This window comes from Vanessa atalanta, chromosome 20 (assembly GCF_905147765.1).
Source record: "Vanessa atalanta chromosome 20, ilVanAtal1.2, whole genome shotgun sequence".
Lineage (NCBI taxonomy): Eukaryota > Metazoa > Arthropoda > Insecta > Lepidoptera > Nymphalidae > Vanessa > Vanessa atalanta.
Window position 1 is genome coordinate 8,794,929 of NC_061890.1, and position 21,450 is coordinate 8,816,378.

At 30.7% G+C, this 21,450-nt stretch overlaps 1 protein-coding gene across 4 annotated transcripts in view; it reads right to left on the reverse strand.

The window, feature by feature from the left end:
* LOC125071869 (homeobox protein cut) overlaps window positions 1–13,272 on the reverse strand; it is a 134,779-nt gene extending 121,507 nt beyond the window's left edge. For all 4 annotated transcript variants that reach the window (XM_047682287.1, XM_047682288.1, XM_047682286.1 and 1 more), the window contains exon 1: window positions 12,877–13,272. The gene's annotated coding sequence lies outside the window, so the exon portion shown is untranslated. The remainder of the gene's footprint in view (window positions 1–12,876) is intronic.
* Window positions 13,273–21,450: the final 8,178 nt, after the last annotated feature.

Sequence of the window (21,450 nt, forward strand, 5' to 3'; positions counted from 1 at the left end):
ATTGTGAGCTTATGTATATTAATTTGTAACATACAATGCAGAGCGCTAATTTATTTACCGTCGGTCTGTCTGTAAGCGATTGACATCATTATCGAATAGAAGGGGCTCTAAATTTTTTAATAGTATTTTGTAGTTTTGTTGGTTATGTAACTTAACGCGTAACCATAATTATATCTAATGGTTATTTATAGGTATTGAATGATGAAGTCTAGGACAGAAAGCGCTTCTTGGAAGATACCTTGATTTTGTCTAATGCTCAGAAAACAAAGAAAGCATTATCTAAAATAGTCAATAGTACTATTGACCACCGGTAAGAGGATTTGTGCAAGCCCGTCAGGGTAGGTACCACCCACTCATCAGATATTCTACTGCCAAACGGCAATAATTAATATTGCTGTATTCCGGTTGAAGGGTGAGTGCGCCAGTATTACGACGGCACAGAGACGTGTCTGAGCTCCCAAGATTGATACCGTATTGGCGATGTAAGGAATGGTTACAGCGCTAATATCTATGAATGGTGGTGACCATTTACCATCAGGTGGCCCATTTGCCAGACTGCCTACATACATCATATAAAAAAAATCAATAAACAAACAAATAATAAAAAGATATCTTGTATTCAGTCCAGTATAATAATAAAAAAAGTCCTCAGAAATAAAATGACGTAGTTTATAAATGGAATAGAGGATCACATGTGTGCCTTTAAAGTTATTAATAACACGATAATGATGGCCGCTTATTCTATAAAAGATTTAAAAAAAAAAGGAATTAGAAAAGATCGTTTTGTATATGTTATTTTATTAATTGAAAATATTACTGTAGAGATGTTATCGTAATGACCTTTTTCTGCTTAAGGATTATTTTCAGAATTCATGACACATGCAGGTTTCCTCACGATGTTTTGCAACGACCACGGGTTAAATAACACACAAAGGAAGACTTAGATGTAATTTGCACTAATAAAATCATAAAAATTATCTATGACAAATGTTTAAAGTATGACTTAAATTAAAAAAAATAATAATTAAACTGTTCATAAATATACGTAGAAGTAACTTCCTCTAACAGTTAATTGTAATAAATACATCAATAAGCTCTCCAAGGAGTAATTAGACTATTTATTATTCATTAGGGACATACCGTGTGAGATGACATAATGGCGGTAAAAAACGGAAAAGAAAAAAGTTGTCTATGAACGGAAAAAAATGACATTGTTTATGGCCGCAGTAGCACCTTGTAGGGTTGGCGTAGATTGGTATCGTGGTATTATAATTATTGGGTGAAATTTTTTTTTTAATTTATAACTCTGACCCAAAATTTGTTTGAATTACATGTAATAGGTATCATAGACATATTTGTGTAATTAATATACTTTATCATTAGGTCATCAAGTGTCCTACAACTGTAATATTTTTTAACATTAATTTTAAATAACTATCCATTAAATTAGGGTTGATTCGGTTTTTAAAAACAACCGTTACTAAACACGTGCTTTAAATGTTTATTATTAACAACTAAACCGTACGTGACGTAACAACGTTTGCTATGAAAACGTTACAAATGAAATATGACCTTGAAGTTATCTTCAAAGAATCGTATTTTATTGCATCTCTATTAGGTCTGTCAACACTATACACGAATATAATTTCAATATTCTAAATTCCAAATACTCAATACAAATGAACGCAGATATATCAATTAAATTGTATATTTCAAAGATATGTTTCTATCGTCAGACGAGAGACACTATTTTTATAATGGCGTATTCACAACAAATCTAGGGGAGACTCACGATTCGTTTTTTATCGATTAGAATAATGAACCCAGAGTTATTTTAAGACGGTTATTTAGTTCCCAGTTAACAGATGAACTGAGATGCAGTGTCGTTATACAATGATACTTTATTTTTTTTATAACAACCAATTACATTATACGTAATATGAAATTTTGTTCCAAATTCAAATTAAAAAAAAAAGAAACGTCAATTATTTCAAAATTCACTTTAAAAAAATTTAAGTTTTTTATGGGCCGAGAGGGCACAGATTATTTCGCCAACGAATTAAGTTTAGTAGAGGTTGACTCTTCCTTGGTGTGTTTTTGTGGATGTCTATGTTCTTTTTTCTCTTAAATTATGCAATGCAATAACAAGCAATGGTATACAATTAAAATGCCAAGTTTAGAAAACGATATAATTTATTTTACACTTAATCTATTTAAAGATAATAACGAATAGATGAAAATCTATTATTTATGATTTATTATACGTGCGATATAACTAAATGAGTAATACTTTATGTCACTTGTTATATTTCTGCACGACAGCTGCCAATGGTTCGATTGCTTGATACTTTGCCAGATCTGAAATGTCATGGCGTGCTCGTATCATCGTGTGTCTCTGGAGACATATTTATGTCGATACAATACTTAAGGATCGCACACACCTGTGATACAGAGCTAAGCGTAATCATTCTTGTATATACTAGTAACGTTATGGCTGAGTCAGACATGACCAAATTACTGCGAGCTTTCCTTGCACAGGTTCTTGCTGGTAGAATGTTAGAATGTCTGGGTGTTACAGTATTGTTGTGCTCCTGTTCGAACGGTGAGTGAGCCAACGTTACTAATAATTTTTAAAGTTGGTGGTGCATTGACGATATCAGGAATGGTTGATATTTCTTACATCGCCAATGTCTGTGGATGGAAGTGACCACTTACATAAAAAAAAATGCTTTGGAATCCATATTTATATATTTTTAATGTAGGTAAAAAATACGATTAAATAATTTTTTGACTTTGATTTCAGGAAGAAATGTATTTTTTGTTTTTGTTACAAAAATGCGAGCCAATCTTCACAAGTAGCAGTGTACATGTGATATTTCCATTCATTCATTAAGGCTTGTATGATATGACCTTTAGTTCATGAATGAAGATAAATGTTGAAATTAATAATCATTCGATTGTAGTCACGTTTTTTTAATTAATAATAAAATGTGTAGATGTGAAAAGTTTATAAGTCTGTTAATTGAAGTCGATATACTTATACAAAGCATAGAAGTCATCGAAATAAAAAAATAAAAGAACTTTACTTATGTGACATTATAGATTTAAAACTGTCAATATTCGAATTTCAAATTTGAAAGAAAATGACGTTTATTGTAATTGAAATTGTTTGATATTCGAAACTCAATAGTTTTAGTGGACTTTTTTTTCAAACGTAGTAACCAATACAGGCACAAGGGACATAACATCTTAGTTCTCATGGTTGGTGACGCATTGGCTGCTTAAGAAATGGTTAATATTTTTACTGCGAAAATGTCTATGGGTGGTATTTACACTTGCCATAAGGCTCAATTGATCGTCTATATGATAAAATAAAATACCCAAGAATACTTCGAGTCCTAGTCGAACCAACTCAATGAAAGGTCAACGGTTGAATCAAAACAAAACCTCTATAAGTCTCGCTCAATAACACCATGAACCTAACCCGTTGATAAAACTATTAAAAACAATTAAAAAAACTACGCGGGAAACACATGTGACGTAAGACAGGGACGCGGCTATACGGCGGAAAGAGAAGGAGATGTTTTGTTTTTTTTTTTCCGACATCGGCACCGATTTCGCCACATGGTTAGGCTTATTTGTTTATATCGGTGGCCTTTATGAATAAAAGTTTAATTATATTGTTGTATTTATTTGTTTAAACTTACTTTCCGTTTCTAGGGAACAGTATGTTTTTAATAGATATCTTATATTATATTGTGTGGGAACTTTAATATACTCGTAAATAAACAGACGTTGTTGTTTGTTTGAAAGCTGTAAAATAACTGTTTGGAATAACTTTAATTGTTCTAAAAATATTTGATTTGTTTTTTTTTACATATGGAGGCAAATGTTTTCCATCATTCAGCCTAGTAAAATACTAGTTAATTTATTTTCGGTAGTTTTGGGCATTAAAACAATAAGTTTTATTAATGTTTAATTTAAAAAATAATACTGTTATATTTCTCAATTTAACCAAGATTAATCAATTATACTGGCAATAGGAATGCGTAAGTAAGTGAAAAAAAAACATGTCAATGTTTGTTATTTAAAAATCTGAAAGCAGACACTATACATGGTGTTATGTTAACAACGTCATCGAATATTGTGAAATTTTTCCAGCGCCGTATAAAAATATAAATTTGCAAGTAAATTAAATACTTGGAAAAAGTTTTAAAATAAGCGATATAAAAATAGAGAATTGTATTTCATATCGGCCGTTATCATTGCTTTCGACATAGATTCTCACGGTTTCTGCGAGCGAAATTAGACTTTAATACACACGCATAGAGCACCGAATGGCGCTTTATAATTAGTTGCTTAGAATCGCGTGGTATAAGACGTAGGCGTGAGCGACCGAACTTCTAATATAAATACATATTTATATTATTACTATATATTGAAGTGAGTATATAAAACACTTTATGGGTTTTAATAAAAATAACTAAATCAGAAATTACACCAGCTCATTTGCCCTTGAAACCAGTAACAAAGATACATAAATTATATTTATATATAAAAACACACTTGGTAATGTAACGAGTCTCCAGACTACTAATTCTAATATTAAAAATTGTTACAAAACAAACAATGACAAAGTTTGAAAAAAAAAAACACAGACATCCCACGAGTTTCTTTGACCGGTTCTTTCCAAGCTTGAAATGCTTATAACTCTGATTATCAATAAGTATATATGTAAATATCTATTCATTCGTGATGGCGTTAAATTAATTAGTTTAACTTAACAAATTGTACTTTTTTGCTGTCTCTACTCTCAGTCGTCTCACGCACACTAAGACGCCTCATAAGGACGAGCGTTTCTCACGCATACTAATGCACGCTAATGATAAATGAACGTAGAGGGGCGCGCCTTTGTGAGTGAATAGATCTGTACTGCAATATTAAATTTGAACATAGTCAAAATTTATATATGTGACTGTGACGTAATGATTTAATGAGTGACGTGAATATTCCGTCCGCCTGTGGCTCACGGTGTACCGTGTTATTATTGCAAAGGCAAACAATTGTTCTGGTGTATCAATTAATGGCGTCAGGTTACACGATAGTCGCGATGTTATGATGTCATTAATCACTATGTTAAGCTTATTGATCTTTGGACTTATAAACACAATTCGCGGTCACTTTGACTAAATTAAAAAAAAAATACATTTGGTACTCAATATTTTAAAACCTATATCATAAAATCAAGATCGATTCTTGTAAAAAAAAAACTAAGACATAGCCAATGTTAAATATGACAATTACAAGAAGTTCATACTTCCCGCTTGTTAACAGTCTATATTAAAAACGGGTGAACCAACAACATATTATGTACTAAAACCTTCACGGAACAGCGCTGCATCATCTGGTACATATTAAACAACATCTCATTTACTAGTAAGTACAGATAATTATTTGAGCACACAGAGTATGACAATTTTTTTTTTACATTTTTCATTTGTCAACTGTAGTGGAAGCAAAATAAACACATAATTGATAACTTTGATAACAGTCAAGGAGTATCTAGCCAGAAGTACGATTAAGAAGTATCTGGCTATATTGCTTGAGAATTATCTGTTTGACGATACGACCAATTAATACCAAGCATTAAGGTTCACACTACAAACAACTAGACAGATATCCGCTTAATATAAATGATTTTTTCAGGTCCATCTGTTATATCAATTATTGTACTGAGAAATATCAATTTTTTCTATTGCTTACAGTTTGAAGGGTAAGTGAGTCAGTGTCATTATTTGGAAAAGGGGTGGCGTTTTATAGAGTAGTTCTTAACATGAGATAAAAATTATCAAAGATACCACACGAAAGTATTGCGTATTTAATTGTATACTAACTACTCGACCCTGCTTCACTCGGGTACAATAGGGGACTATATATACCTTTAATAACAAAATCTTGACTTTTCCGGTTAAAAATTAAATTTTTCTCAACTATAATATGCACGTATTATACAAAGAAGCATACATCTTGAATCATTGAGTTTATTGAAAAAAAACTGTATCAAAATCCGTTGTATAGTTTAAAAGATCTAACCGTACGAAGGGCGGGAAGCGAATTTGTTTTATACTACGAAGAGATGATAAGGATGTTGTCGATAAGGACTCACCACTGACCAGTAGATAGATCTATTTCTTCATATTATAATTCATTGAACTTTCAATTACATTATTTAATAAATAACACATTCGGTCTGTTACGGTGAAAATTAATCCTATACAAGTAAAACCATACAGAACCACAATATATAGAAGAAGTATCATAGTTGACAAAGAGACTTCAGGTTAGGAGATTATTCATCATAAAATCGGACACGTCCAGGTTTTCTAAAAAGGTTCATCACTGAATGATAAAAAAAATAAGCGCTAACCTCATTGGGTTTGGTCCCACGATCTTCGGTTAATCGAGGATCTAACCACGGAGCCACAGCACCTTATATGATATGAGGCAATATTATCCCAAGGACTTGTAACGTAGGTACTTCTAAGTATCATTGTTTGTTATAACAGTATGGGTTATTGATAGTGCATCCGGTCTCAGATTCTTAGTGCTTATGCTTAATTTAGATAAGCTTTTAAAAAAATTATTTATTTTATACAGGATGTTCCGTGTACAATATATTGTTTAATAATTTAAATTAAAAATGGATATGCAAAATATCGCCTCTAGGTGCTATGAAATATTAATAATTCCTGATTCTTCATTCTTCTATAAATGGTTAATTAATTATTGTAATAACTAAAAAACACATTCTTATATTTTTGTTCGAGTACATATACTAACTTTTATTTAAAAAAAATTTTTGTTGCTCACTAAACTATTAGTACTAAGTATTATGTTGTTGTCTTATTAGAATGCAGTGTTGCTTATAATTAGGGCATCATTTAGTCTAGATCTTCTTTTGTTTATTAGCATGTACAATTGTATGAATGTATGCTCTGTTAGCGACCTATGTAATAAATAAATAAAATAAATTTCGTCAATCACCAATGGAACAAATACTAGTGCTAAATCGAATCTAATTACACTGGCTCACTTACTAACGACAGGTACTACATGGTTAATTTAAGCAATATAGTTTTTTATTTTTCATTTGTTTAAATATAAAAAATAAACTATGACTTACCCATAATGTCACAATGGTACGACCATCGCGGTGGCGGATCAACCATCTGTTTTTGTTCTTCTCTATAACACGAAAACAAAATATACCTACTTTATTGAAGTAGGCTACTCACCTTAGGCCGATACAAATTTTCGATTCTACCGAAAATAACCCGTAAAATATTTAATGTAGCAGGCATTTGTGTAATATCTCGAAATCAAAATATTTATACTGGTAATAATCGTCTCGTTAATTATATAAATATTTTTTATTATTTAATAATATTCTATTATTGATTTATAAACTTATAAACAGACAAATGTTAAATAATGTCTGCGAATTTTTATTACAAATCGTATCCTTTGTTCGAATTGATTGATTGATTTTACGAAGCCGTAAACTCGGTCAAACTCAGAACTCTGATATACTTATAATAGGACAAAAATATAACTACGTATCAACGGTTAATAATTTCTTTTCAATGAGACAAGCTGCGAAAACAAATTTTATTTGCAATTTAATAATAAATAACGTTATTCTTGTAATTAAAAATGTACCGACATGTGTATTGTCAAGAATTTTTAATATAATATGGAATTTCTTTATTCTATTTTTCGAACACATTCTAACAAACCAAAGGATTCCAATTTTAAAAAATTATGCTGCTTTCTAGTGTCATCTAATATAAAATGATTAATGAATTTTGAAAAAAGAACACTTGTAAATTATTCATTTGACATTTATTATTTTATAAAAATTTGCTATTTGAATTTAAATAGCACAAAATCGAATTAATTTATAAATGATTTTGATTTAATATTGCGATTTTGGTACCAATGTTTTTAAATATTTAACAGAGTGCTCGGCTCGGCTCACCGGTGTTTGTCGAAGGTCTTACTTTAATATTCCTACTTCGGTAAAGAAAAATCAAAAACTATATTGATGTAGCTCTTAGTTCCTATAGATTTTATTTTATTAAGAAAAGAGCAAATGGGCTATTGTACGTGCTCGAATTCCCAAACACTGGCCTCGCAAGAAGAATTTACCTTTTGGTTTGGGTTTGAAGATGTAAGGCCTGTAATTTTTAACCGGTCTGAACGATAATATCCGCGAACCATACTATAACGTTAATTTAAATGTAATTATTTAATTGTATTTAATATTAAACGTTGGTTGTTGCTTTGATTCTATTGGTTTTAACTTTAGAAATATATACCTAAGAGATAAATTACGTTATATATCTATCTATACATACTTTGATAAATTTCGAAACGATTCTATTAAATGGGAGTATCGGCGTTATATTTAAAATTGGTAATAAATAACATTATTTATGATATTTAAGCGAATATGAAACCGTTGGAAACGAATACTTTTTAATTTTTTATTAGGTACATAAATATTAACAAGTCGTCCTACTCGTATTCTTACGGATAAACATTATACAAAATAATTCCGCCCCATCCCCTCTTGAAGTAGAAATTTTCAAAAATCCTTTCTAGATGAGCGTATACGCTGTTAAAGAAGTATGTTATTTTTCAAGTCAGTTCAGACCCGTTCGTAGGTTTAAATTAATAAAGTAATATATTATTATAATTTGAATACAGTAAATTTAGATTTTGAGTTTTATTGACTCATAAATGTTAATGATATTAATAAACTATATTGTCAGCAAATTATTTTACTAAAGTTTAAAAATACATAATAACACTATCCACTCCAAACTGATTAATTCTTACCTGACTAAAATCAAAGCCGCGACTGTTAGACTGATTTTATCACTAATTACGAAAACCAATTTAATTTTTTAATATCAATAAAATGTTTTCGAACACTCTGTATAATATAATACTATAGCAAAATGATACCACCATTATCAGTCAATATGTGACTTACGGCACTGAGTTCGTCTCACGGTTCACTCCGGATTGTTTAACATTGTAACTTGATACTTATATCTCAACTTAAGATAGAGTGAATTAAACTTATTTATATATTAAGCCTAATAGCTTAAACACCTAAGTTATGATAAGGAATATGTTATTTGTGTAATTATAAAACAATAAACGTAAATTTTACGATTATATTATGAATATAAATTTTATTTCGCTTGTGAATAAAACGTATCGATTTTGATCGAACTTTCGCCATTGGTCTATATTGATATAACTCTGTCAGTATATTAATTTCACGACTAAACCGAATTTGATGATATTTGGCATAAAGCAAAATTGAATTCTAAGGAAAGACTTAGGCTACTTTTTAAACTTAAACCTATAACCGTAAATGCGAGCGAAGCCGCGGGCGTAGATGATATATTCGATGTTAGTGAGTGGAGTTAATTTAGAGAATAAAGGTAGCGCGTTCAAGTACTGAATTTCATTGGAAGGTATTTTTTTCTATCGTTTAGTATAGAAACTTATAAGAGAAGGTTTTGTATAGTAAAATTCTGCAAATATCCCAAAGCTGGGAAAAAGCTTAAGAATCGATTCGGATACATACAATAACTTCACAATACGTATTCTTAATCTGACATCTAAATGAACAGATTTACCACTTGAAATATTCAACGAAGCCGTGCAACACTCTTTAAATCTATGACTTCTAACCACTGGACTTACATCTTATAAAAATATCGAAACCAAAAACAATGATATTCCATACAATAAATTCCATATAATAAATCAATAAGAATGTATAATATTAGTATAGCCAAAAATGTAGATCGTTATTTTGCTAATAAGCTCTTCAAATATCCACCTATTATATTTGGCAGGGTTATATTAGTATTTAATAATCTTGTATCATTATGTACGGAAGTCCAGGATGCGGTGGATCAATTAACGCCATATGCGTTATGACTTACTTTATATATTAAGATATATTTATGTCCACATGTGTGTCGTTATTGAAACGAATTTGATGACACGTTTTAATGTTGCGTGTTTTTAATTATTATTTATTTGTAAATTCTTTGTACAATAATAATTTATTAATATAATATATTTTAAAAGAATTAAATGTAATTGAAATACGTTTTTAGATATAGGTGAGTTATATCACTGCGTTCTTAATTCGAATTCAAATTTAGAATCAATGTTTCAATAAACAAATTTATTTATTGAATAATAATTATTATTACGGCTAATATGCATTCCATTTTTTATATAAATGTTTATACATTATAAGGTTTTGTTTTTATTCGGTATTTGTTTCTTTATGATATTATTAATATAGGTACTTTTATTCGGAATTTGAACATACCTACCTATGTAGTTATCATCGCGTTAATTCTATAATAAAAAATATAAAACGATCTACAAATGCGTTTGGCTTGTCAGTGAAACGGTTGTTTTTCAATAACACAAGCTATATTGAGTGTACAGCCGGACACACTGATAATCTTTAAAAAAATTACGTTCGCTCATTTCAAATAACTTCCATAATGATTAATTAAAATGATATTAAGTATTAATACCTTTTAAGTTAAATTAATGTAGTGTTAAGTGTTTTCATAAATATCTACATGTATTGATAACATGTGTCTAGTTGACAGAATTTATCATATCAAACACACGGATCTATAATTATAAAACGATCTTTAGTTAATCGTACAAATTCGATAGGTATTAAAGTAGGTATATTACTTCTATATGAAACATTATAAATTCAAATAGAATGTAATAGGTATAAGTACCTTAGTAGGTACCTGATTACTTTACTTTGTGGAATACTCCGGTAGGATATGAATACCTAGATTACTAACCTAACGTAACTGATTTTATTCTTTGTGGTATTGTTATATTACAAAACTATTCTATTAATAATAACTAACTAAACATATTACTTTTATTGATATATATATTTATTAATTATTATATTTCGTATTAAACAGTTTTTAGATTTCATCGATAAAAAATCTTATTTTAAATCCATACTGAATTATTATTATATCGTTCCATTTGATTTAAAAATAAATCCGTTATTAACGCGAGATTTAAACAAAAATATAAAACCGTTTTTTTTTTACGAATAAATATTTAATTTATCAATATTTATAAAATTATATTTAAAATTGCTATTATTATTTTTTCAAAGCACTTTGTTATTTATTTAATAAATTTATAAGTATACACTAATCGTTAACGTGTGTAATAATGTTTAGTGAAGTAAGAAATCAAGTAGTTAAAGACAATGGCATTACACATTGTACAGTGTTAACGTTAACTCGATTGTAATTACCTTTCAATAATTAACGCACTTAGTTACGTTTTCTTCTAAAATGTTTTTTTTTTCTATCGGTATTAAAATTTGCATTCGTATTAAAAAAGAAAACTTTGTTAAATACTATGTGAGTATTTGCATTAATATTTAGATACAAATTAAAATACTATCTTAAAATACAGCGTCCCAAATAACAGGATCGAAATTAAACTTTATCTAACTAATTGTTTCCAGAAACTTAGTACACACAGACAAACATAGATATAACACGAATGGATTAAGGGGTCAAGAAACTCCCGTGACGCCATCTGTACGAATTTCAATAAACTTTACGAAAAGACAAGCGTTCTTAATTATTAATATATGTATTTGATTCATCTTTATTAATAATTATTAATTTAATTAGAATATTCTATTATTATTATATTATTAAATAACGTTAATTTAATTTTATAACGAAATGAATATAACGTTTATTTTTTTAAATAGACTTATATTCCGGTAATCATTAAATAATAAAATATATTCGGCTTGTATGTAACTTGTTCCTATAACAATGTCTAATTGACTACAAAACTATTTAATTGTAATTTATTCGACACATTAACCGTGTTTATCACTACAAATGAAATTTATTAATATTTTAATTTTACGGTAAACCATTCCAATTGGAATTTTGAGATACAAATTTATTTAACTTATAAAAATTGCACTGATCACTTTTTATTCAATCGAACCGACGTCTTATCGTAACAAATTTAATAAATGACAAAAATTACAAATAATAAATTACGCGGAATAAGAAATTCAATTCTTAATTTAATTTTGCGTTTGCGTCACATTTGAAAATATACTTTTTTGAAATTAATTAAACACGAAATTAACTATAGAAAAAGAAATATGTTAAATTATCACATCAATCAATTCGGAATACTTATTAATTACAGAACACTTAAATGATACTAACAAAACAATGTCACGTATACTTCTGCCGCCGCGTTTATATTTTTTCCGTCAATTAAAAAACGAATAAATTGTTTATTATAAATACTTTCACTTCATATCTGAATATAATTTCGTGTAATCTATTTAATTATTGATATTGTAATTTTATTTTATCTTTTTTTATTTGTAAAAGTTTTGTTTATTATAAAATAAATTACTTATTAGTTTATGAAGTTATCATGAGCTGTGCTTTTTAATCAAAATTATTTTATTTAATGGTAACGTTACTATATTTGAGACGTTTGATATTTTAAACAATTATTTATAAGTAATATTATAATCAGTTTATTAAAATTAATGATTGTAAGTGAAACATTTTTTGTTATTTTAAGAGTAAATTTTTATAAATTAATATTTTTTACTAATAAGATTGAAAATGTTTTAATGAAGTTGTTTTCTAGTGTTTGTTTTGCTAATAAGACAATACATCGAGATATCTACGCAAAGTGCACTACATTTCAGAAAATAAAAGTAGGGATACTTACAATTATCAAAAGTTACTGTCACTTTAGATACGATAATTTGACGTCCACATAACACTACAAGTCAAATAAATCACCAAAACTTTGTAATCGTTTAAGAAAGAGCCGTTCGAGAAACACTCACAATGTCATCAACAAAAATATTTCAAAATCAAACACAGTCAGCTACGCCCAAAAATAATGTTTCGAGTCTGTGCGAAAACAAAACAATAACATAACACAGAGCGCACAAGACGAGTTCACTTTGAGGCGCGAAAAAATTTACGAAACTCGCACACAGATAAGTAAAGTTCACTTGTTCACAATCGATAATCGGATGAGCGGTTCGATCAGATTAGTTATTACGTAAGGAGATCCTTCGACGCGAGCGGGCGCGTGGTCGCGGGCGCGCGTCGTTGCCGCGACAGACGACTGCAGTGCGATCCTTCGGCCGAGGCCCCACTACGCGCATCTGAGGCTCACTCCTTGGTGCGGCCCCGCCCAGTGGGACGCCACTCGGCGGCTAAGATGACCGTCTCCCTCCTTGTCGCTCGCTCCGCCGTCGCCGCTCGCCGTCCCGCTCGCTCGCGGCGACAGTGGGGCGCGCCAATAGGATCGGTTCGGATCGAGTCGAGACGATGAATCGAGATGTGTACTTAGGTATCGTTGCACAAGTCCTTTTGTTGTAGTCGATAATAGGATGCGCTTTTTTTTGCAGCGCAATCGACTGCCCGCCGCACGGACCGCGGCCTCGGCCCTCGGCCCTGGCCCTCGGCTCTGCCGTTTGTTTGTTTACATGTATCTCGCGAACTTCTTGACACACATCAGTGACACAAACGTCTTGTTAACAATAAACGTTTACTAATACAACGTTGCCTAACTTCAATACTGATAGGAACTGGAGTGGTTTTGATAGGTTACGAATACTTTCGAAAATACTTTTTTTTATTGCAAAAAAAATATATAACAATGACATTAACATAACAAATGCACTAGATGGAATTCACCTTGAAATAATCGAAAGTGCAGAGTTGCAAAGGGCAAGACGCGTAGGGACGTCTCAGCCGGCAGGGGTGGCTGAACTCGGTAGGGCGCTAAAGTAGGTCAGTTTTTGTTTTGCGCCACCCGAAATTCGGTTACTAGGTTTGTTCGTGCGATCGGGAATCCCTTATCACAATAGGGACCCTAAGTATGACCTTATCTTATATTTTTCTACAGCGAAAACACAAAAGTACTTAAAAAATCATTGATATGTAATTTTGTTGCAACAACTAAAAAAAAGATTGTCAATTATAATTACCGTCATGATAAATATTACGGACATTGAATGTCCAATTTTTACATTTAGTTAATCTTACTTTGATAATTTAATTATTACTATAATATGACCTAGCTAACATGTTAAATAATATTGTAACGTTTTGAATATTTTTAAATTTAGAATCATATACAAATACAATAATATAATTTATTAAGTATAAATAAAAATTTCGTTTCGCATGTTCCACGAATTCCTTCCCGTAGTACTGTTCCAATATTAAGCAGAGCTCCTCTCGCTACTAGATGGCGCTGCGCGTCGCTTTTCACATTTCCACGGCATTTTCTCACGCGAAAATTGATTTTATTACATTTTGAAATATCGAAAATAATTTTAAACTATTTTATTACATATTTTCAAATTAGGTTACATTTATTTGTTTAAAGAAACATAGTTTTATTCTATTGAACGTTGATACGTGACGTTAAAGATCATGCATGCTTCAAGGAAGGTTGTTGAAAGTATACACTAAATTAAAAAAAAGTCTTATTATATAAGTCTTGTGATAAATCTTTATTAAGGCGTATAATAAATAATTCAAATTGAAAAAAATAGTCGTTTTTTTATGGTCATATTTCGTCTTTGTGTGTTACCAGTTTGGGTATGTACACATACATTACCGCTAAACATCAATTCTCTGTGTGACTGCGTTCGATTATAGCAAGCATAATTCCAGACACGAGGGACGTTACATCTTAAGTCGCACGGGACGCCCGGCGGATGAGATCAGTGGAAATCTTATTGAAATAAATATGGAACAAAAGTATTTTAAAACACAGGACTAAATTACTAAAATAAATATGTTTTTCTTATAGTTGTCATAATATATAGTAATAATGTATAGTATTTTATATCATTTATTGATGGACATCAAATGGGCCATCTGATGTCAGTGGGCACCACAGCCCAAAGGCATTTGTAATGTAAGAAATTGAAATCATTCCTTATACGACCAACCTTGCATCAAACCTTGGGAAATAAGCTGTTATCTCCCTTGTGCTTGTACGCTGGCTCCATAATCCTTCAACCGATACGACTTGGGAACCTTAAAGAAAAGAGCGTACTCCTTTCTTAAAGGCCGGCAACGCACCGGTGTTGCGGATGTCCATGGACGGTGGTAGTCACTTTCCATCAGGTGAGCCTCTACCACGAAATATAGACGGTGAAAACATACAACGATATCAGAAAGTCGTCGTGACGTTTACAGATAACGTTTTTAATCGAATATTCTTCTCTAGTTATAGAATACTTTGCCCTGACTGACTGACCACGCTCAGCCGGAACTATTGAGTTTACAAACTTCAAATTTGGAACGAAGGTTTGTTTTGTAATGTAAGCATCTATTAAGAAATTACTTTTCGTAATTTCGACTATAGAAATAAATGGAGTACACTTCTATAATAAAAATCCGCAGACATTTTTAACTTTGCCGTTTCATAGATTCAAGTTATTTGTAAAAAATACATCGGTAAAGAAGGCATATTATTCGATACAAGATTGATTGATTGATGATAAAAAAAGCGTGGCGTTAATGCTTTTTGACTTCCAGGCAAAAGACATAACATACATATATAATTGTATTTAACTAACATGACTGTAGTTTTAGATGTTGAAAAGGAGTAATTACTGAGTTTCTTGCCGTTTCTTCTAGAATCTACATTCCGAACCGGTGGTAGCTTTACTTTAAATAGTTTGTTAAATGACGATTCAAAAGTGCTTGTATAAGTCTACTTAAATAAAGTATATTTTGATTTGATTTGATTAACTTTACTCGCAGTTTGAACTGGCCAGTAATAATTTATTTAATCTTGCGAAAGACCCAATCAAAAGTATTTGTAATATATTAATGTATAATTTTAATTAAGGTACTTTTGTCAATGGGTGGTTATGACGTATCGGGGAGTATGCTTACCTATAGAAAATAAAGTCGAAAGTACCCACTGCACTGGTGGTCGAATATTTCATCGCCACCGCAATAATGAACTGTTTTGAAGCAATTTTAATATCAGTACAATGATGGCGTTGGGTAAGAGATTAACGGAGCTAGGATTCGTCACGATTTAGTGTCTTTGTTTCACAATCAGAGTGCACTTTCGAAATGGACTTTTGAATTGGCATTAATTACTCGTGTTTCTGTTCTTGACGTCATCTATATGAATATTAGGTATAAATGCGAAAGTAACTTCATTTTTTATGTAGATGGATTTTTTATGTGGGTGATGGAAAGTGACTACCACCGCCCCTGGACATCTGCAACATCGGGGGCTTGCAGATGCGGGTGCCTTTAAGGAAGGAGTACGCTCTTTTCTTGAAGGTTCCTAAGTCGTATCAGTTCAGAAAATCCGCTGGCGAAAGATGGTTCCACAGAGAGGTTGTGCGAGGCGGAAAATGTCTTAAAAATCGCGCTGTTGTGAATTTTCGGACATCCAGGTGGTGCGGATGAAACTTAGAATTTTGTTACCTCTTTTCAAAATCAAATCAAATTCTTTTATTCAATATAGAAGCATTTACGTATTGATTGTCAAATTAATTACTACCACCGGTTCGGAAAAGAAAATACCCTGAACTTAGAAGAACCGGCGAACAAAACTGGTCAATTCTATTTGGAAACTTATAATTATTTAATATAATTTATAATAAATTTATAATTATGTAATAATGTTCAATATAAAAAAATAGCCTCGTAAATACCTTTCGCACACGAATGTTCTTTAACATTATTAACAATTTTAAAATTTGACCTCTGTTGCCACATTTTGAACGCTTTCTGGGATCCTGTTGTAGAACCGTATACATTGCCCCACAAAAGAGTTACTGACTATGCAGTCGAGTAACAGGAGTATCAAGGTTGTGTGTGTTCCTTGTACTAATGTTATGTGTATTCTCATAAAATCATTAACCTCTTCACGCTTAAATCACTGAACCTATTTAGATGCTATTGGTAAAGTTAGATACATTTCGCGCGGATAAAGTCGCGGTTCAGCTAAGTGTTTATAATATTTAAGTTCGACTGCTTCGGGTACTGGCTACGACTTCTCCTGAGGATTATCTAATATATTTCTGGTAATAGTTTTTAATTGCATGCAAATAATAATTTGCAATGAAATAACAATAATTATTATGACAAATGTACTTTTTTCTTTTTTTTACTTCCTGCTATAACATAAATTTGTAATAAATAAACATTTTAAAATAATATAAGATGTGAATTTGTCTATTTCGAGCGTGTTGACGCTTAATTAGCGCTTTCGCGAGCGAATTCATCGTGTAGTTTTCATTTGTACACACACATCGAAATTCACTCTTATCATAATAGGGCTTTAATGATAGGGTTTTTTTGCGGAGAAATTTCCAGTAGCCTTAAGTCTGGGACGCGCTAAGCCATCAAATGGGTGTCCACGAACTCGAATTGAGTCGGATTTAGTAGCGTAGCGAAGTAGTAACTTCACCACGCTACTAAATTCGACTATAAATTACTATTGGAATGTAGAATATTTACTACTACTGTAATAAATATTCTACATTCCAAATCGCATTCCTTTACAACTATATCTATGTATAAAATATTTTCTCCTGACTGTCAATGCACAGACAAAACAACATTCTAGAAAATTTAAATTTGGAACATATAAAAATAAATTTATAGGGGCATGGGTACAAAGTCGTGTAGGTATTTTCTTTAATTCTTTTAAAAATGACGATTCAAAACCGCTTGTAGTAATCATTTTAATTATGATTTTATTATTCGCGTGTTTTCGGCAGAGTTGAGTGGACTTAAGCGTCTTAACCCATATGACTTTTTTTTTTATTATTCTTATCATAAAGTATACAGTGCATTCACAAATAAAGTCCATGGCTGCAAAGTACCAATCCGTGTTATGATGGTGAAAAATCAACCAATCAGCTCAGTTGGTTTTAAGTCGAAAGCCTCCAAGTAAATGGTACACGAGAAAAATACATTATTTAATATCTTGATTTAATTACTTGTCGTTAAAAAAATATGTATAAAAGAACACAAAGACGACAAAAAGATCCCAAAAGTGCAAATAGAAAAGGGTATCTTTGACTCGAAACAGCTGTAGAGGTCCGTTCGATACCATCAATGAAGGGTTAAGTCGGAAAAGTATGGATTTACGTACCATCAAATGTATATAAATGTCACCATAATATGCCGTTTTAATTAAAATAATCATATTCACAATTAAATGATTAAATATTTAAAAATATATTACTTAATGACAAGCATTGTTTGTTGTAAAAATTAAGATCGTGTGTCACTCGTGAAATGTCGTAAGTCGACTTACGCGTCACGCTATTTTGATTCTTATATCCTTTAGTGTATAGTCAATGTCGCATATTACTTCCTGTCGCGTCGTGTTTTCAGTTTTGAATTTTTGTTTTTAAAGGATAACACAACATATATCTATATAACCTATATGAATATAAAAAAAATCATAAAATAGTTAAAATGTTTTATTGATCAGATTAAAATATAATTGTTTATTTTATTTTTTATAAATATATAATATTAAAATAATTCTAAGATAATTAGGTTCATGAATACTTTCGTATTAAGTTTTAATTTAACATTTTTTTATCGATTTGATTGACATTAAATTAAAATGATTTTATTTAACGTTAAATCAAACGGAATGTCCTGTTTAATGCAAACTTTTTAAAGAAATGGAAGTAAAAGCAAGGCGAGGGTGTCTTATGCAAACTCGAATTTCGTTTTCAACGAACCGTCTCATCCGAATGACGGTATCAGTTATTAATTTACGAATGATTTATTAGTCTGTGTGGATTTTTTTTTCTAATAAATTAAAGTAAACGTGATTTTCATTGTGAAGGGGTTATATTTTATATTAAATTAAACAAAAAGTTTTCAATTTATAGCGATGAGATCCGTTTTTTAAATTTACAATTTCGTTCGACATGTGTGCTGGTGTCTTAATTTTGATACTTTTTAAATTCTAATGTAGATACAACGCTCTCCCTCGATTCAGTTTTTTATTATTTAAGATTTGCGACAATAATTAGGCAAATGGATCATATGGAATGCTAATAAAATATATAATATTACTTATATAAATATATAACTGGTAAACATAAATTAAGAATCTTATGTTAACAAGTGAATTATTTTATACCTATATGTCGGAATCGAAGGGTCTATATTATCAATGAACTCTATTTCTTTTAACTATAAAACTATAATAAATGCGTTTGACCCAAAACATTTTTTTCTTTTTATTTAACTTGATTTGGGTCATACTTCATACATCCATAACATAACACATTATTATCGCACTAAGAATAAACAAATAAACAATAAATTCTCTGTAACAATCCTGAGTTAGTACGTGCTGTTACACACGAAAACCAAGTATAGACCTCAGTTACGCGCCTGATCTTTCAACGGCCATATCGACATACCTTCCCATCCACCCAATAAATGGTACACCGTACACTTGTACACTAATTACAAACGATTTGATATCTAAATATAAAACCTAGGTAGGTTAACACAGTCCATGTTGTTCCTTACATATTCAACGTAACACAGCGACGTTGCTTCTATAAAAATAATTTAAACACTAAATTAACATGACGAGTCGTAATAAAGTCTTCAGCCTTCATAAATAATTTATGTTGAACTATATATTTTTGTACCAGAAGCCGGTCGCGGTGCTTTGATCGAATCTCCTGGAACGAGTCATAGGATGAAGCGTTGGCGTTTTGCGTTTGTTGTTATGATATTCAGTTGAAAGGTTGTAATTGTGACGTTCTTACCGATTACATTTATAGCGACTTATTTCTAGGAAGACTACGCAATTACGCAACACATTATTATAGTACAAAAGTGTTTTACTTTGTGAGGTCATAATGCCAAACACAATAGTATTATTAAGAGTGTGCCAGTGTACTTACAGTGTGCATCGGTGTTAAGAGGAATACCATCCATTACCCTAATTTTATTTTAGCCTTGAATAAACTAACTAAAGCAAAAAAAACGATGTTAGCTTTTATAGTGTTCGCCAAAATCTACCCGCAGGGTAAACCCCCTCCCGAACGATAATCCTGGATTTGCCACTGCTAACAGTTCTGATGTTAATATTTACTTGCAAAGGTAACGACTTTTCACTTTTACTAAACTAAAAAGGTAGTAAGTAGTTTTAAGTCGAAGGTCCTTTCTTGGGGCTCAAACTTGAATCATATTAAATTTCATCAAATTCGGTTCAGTAATTTAGCCGTGAATGTGTAACAGACATAGAGATAGACAGACAGACAGAGTTACTTTCGCATTTATAATATTAGTATAGATAAGTGTAATTTTATAGTTCTTAACCGTCTGGTTACTTGGAACACATGTTTGGACTATAGATACGCGCTAGTGGGTGCGTTGAAGATTGTCGTTTGTCAACTATTGTTGTTGTTTTTTGTTGTCAACAACAAGGTGCGGAGACGTGCCTCGTCTCTCACTCTGACTGTGTTTTGAATATATAAAAATAAAACTTGAAAAAAAGATCTTATCATCCAAATATTCATTGTAAATAATTCGATATATTTACCTTAAAATTGGGAATTCAATAATAGTTTATATATATAGTTTTAATGTTTATTTAGTTTTTATATATATCAATAGATGGCGTGGTAAATTTTATTTGTTTTTTTGAATCAAGCTATCCTTTGTCAAAGGAAATAATATAACATTATACTTACATATTAATAAACTATCTTTGTTTGGTAACGTGTAGTGTTTTATTCACCTATCTTTATATATTTTCTGTTTTTATTCTAAGTTGTCAATTATTTCTATTGAATTTTAAATAAAAACTTTTTTGATTTTTGTTTTTTTTTTATCAATATTTTATTTTATTTAAAATATATTGTTATAATTTTTTTAATTCCCAAATAAATTAATGTTATTATTATATACTGTAAATGTATCTACTTTTATTTATATATTTATGAAATCGTTTGTCCTGACTGACTAACGTATAGATACCTACTGAGTCTAGATCTACAACGGTTAGATATATATACCATATACCTAAATATAGGTTTATTTTAGTATAGATTGAATATGGATTATTATGAAACAACATCAGTACGCGGGAGATACAAACAATTTTGGTAATGCGACCAGGAATGGGTGCCATGATTGTACACATTTACAACATTATAAAAGATAAGCAATTCTGAACCTTATTGCTTTCGACATAGGGAGGTATGGAGTGCAAATTTGTTAGTAATAGCTGAAAATATTCAACCCTTAG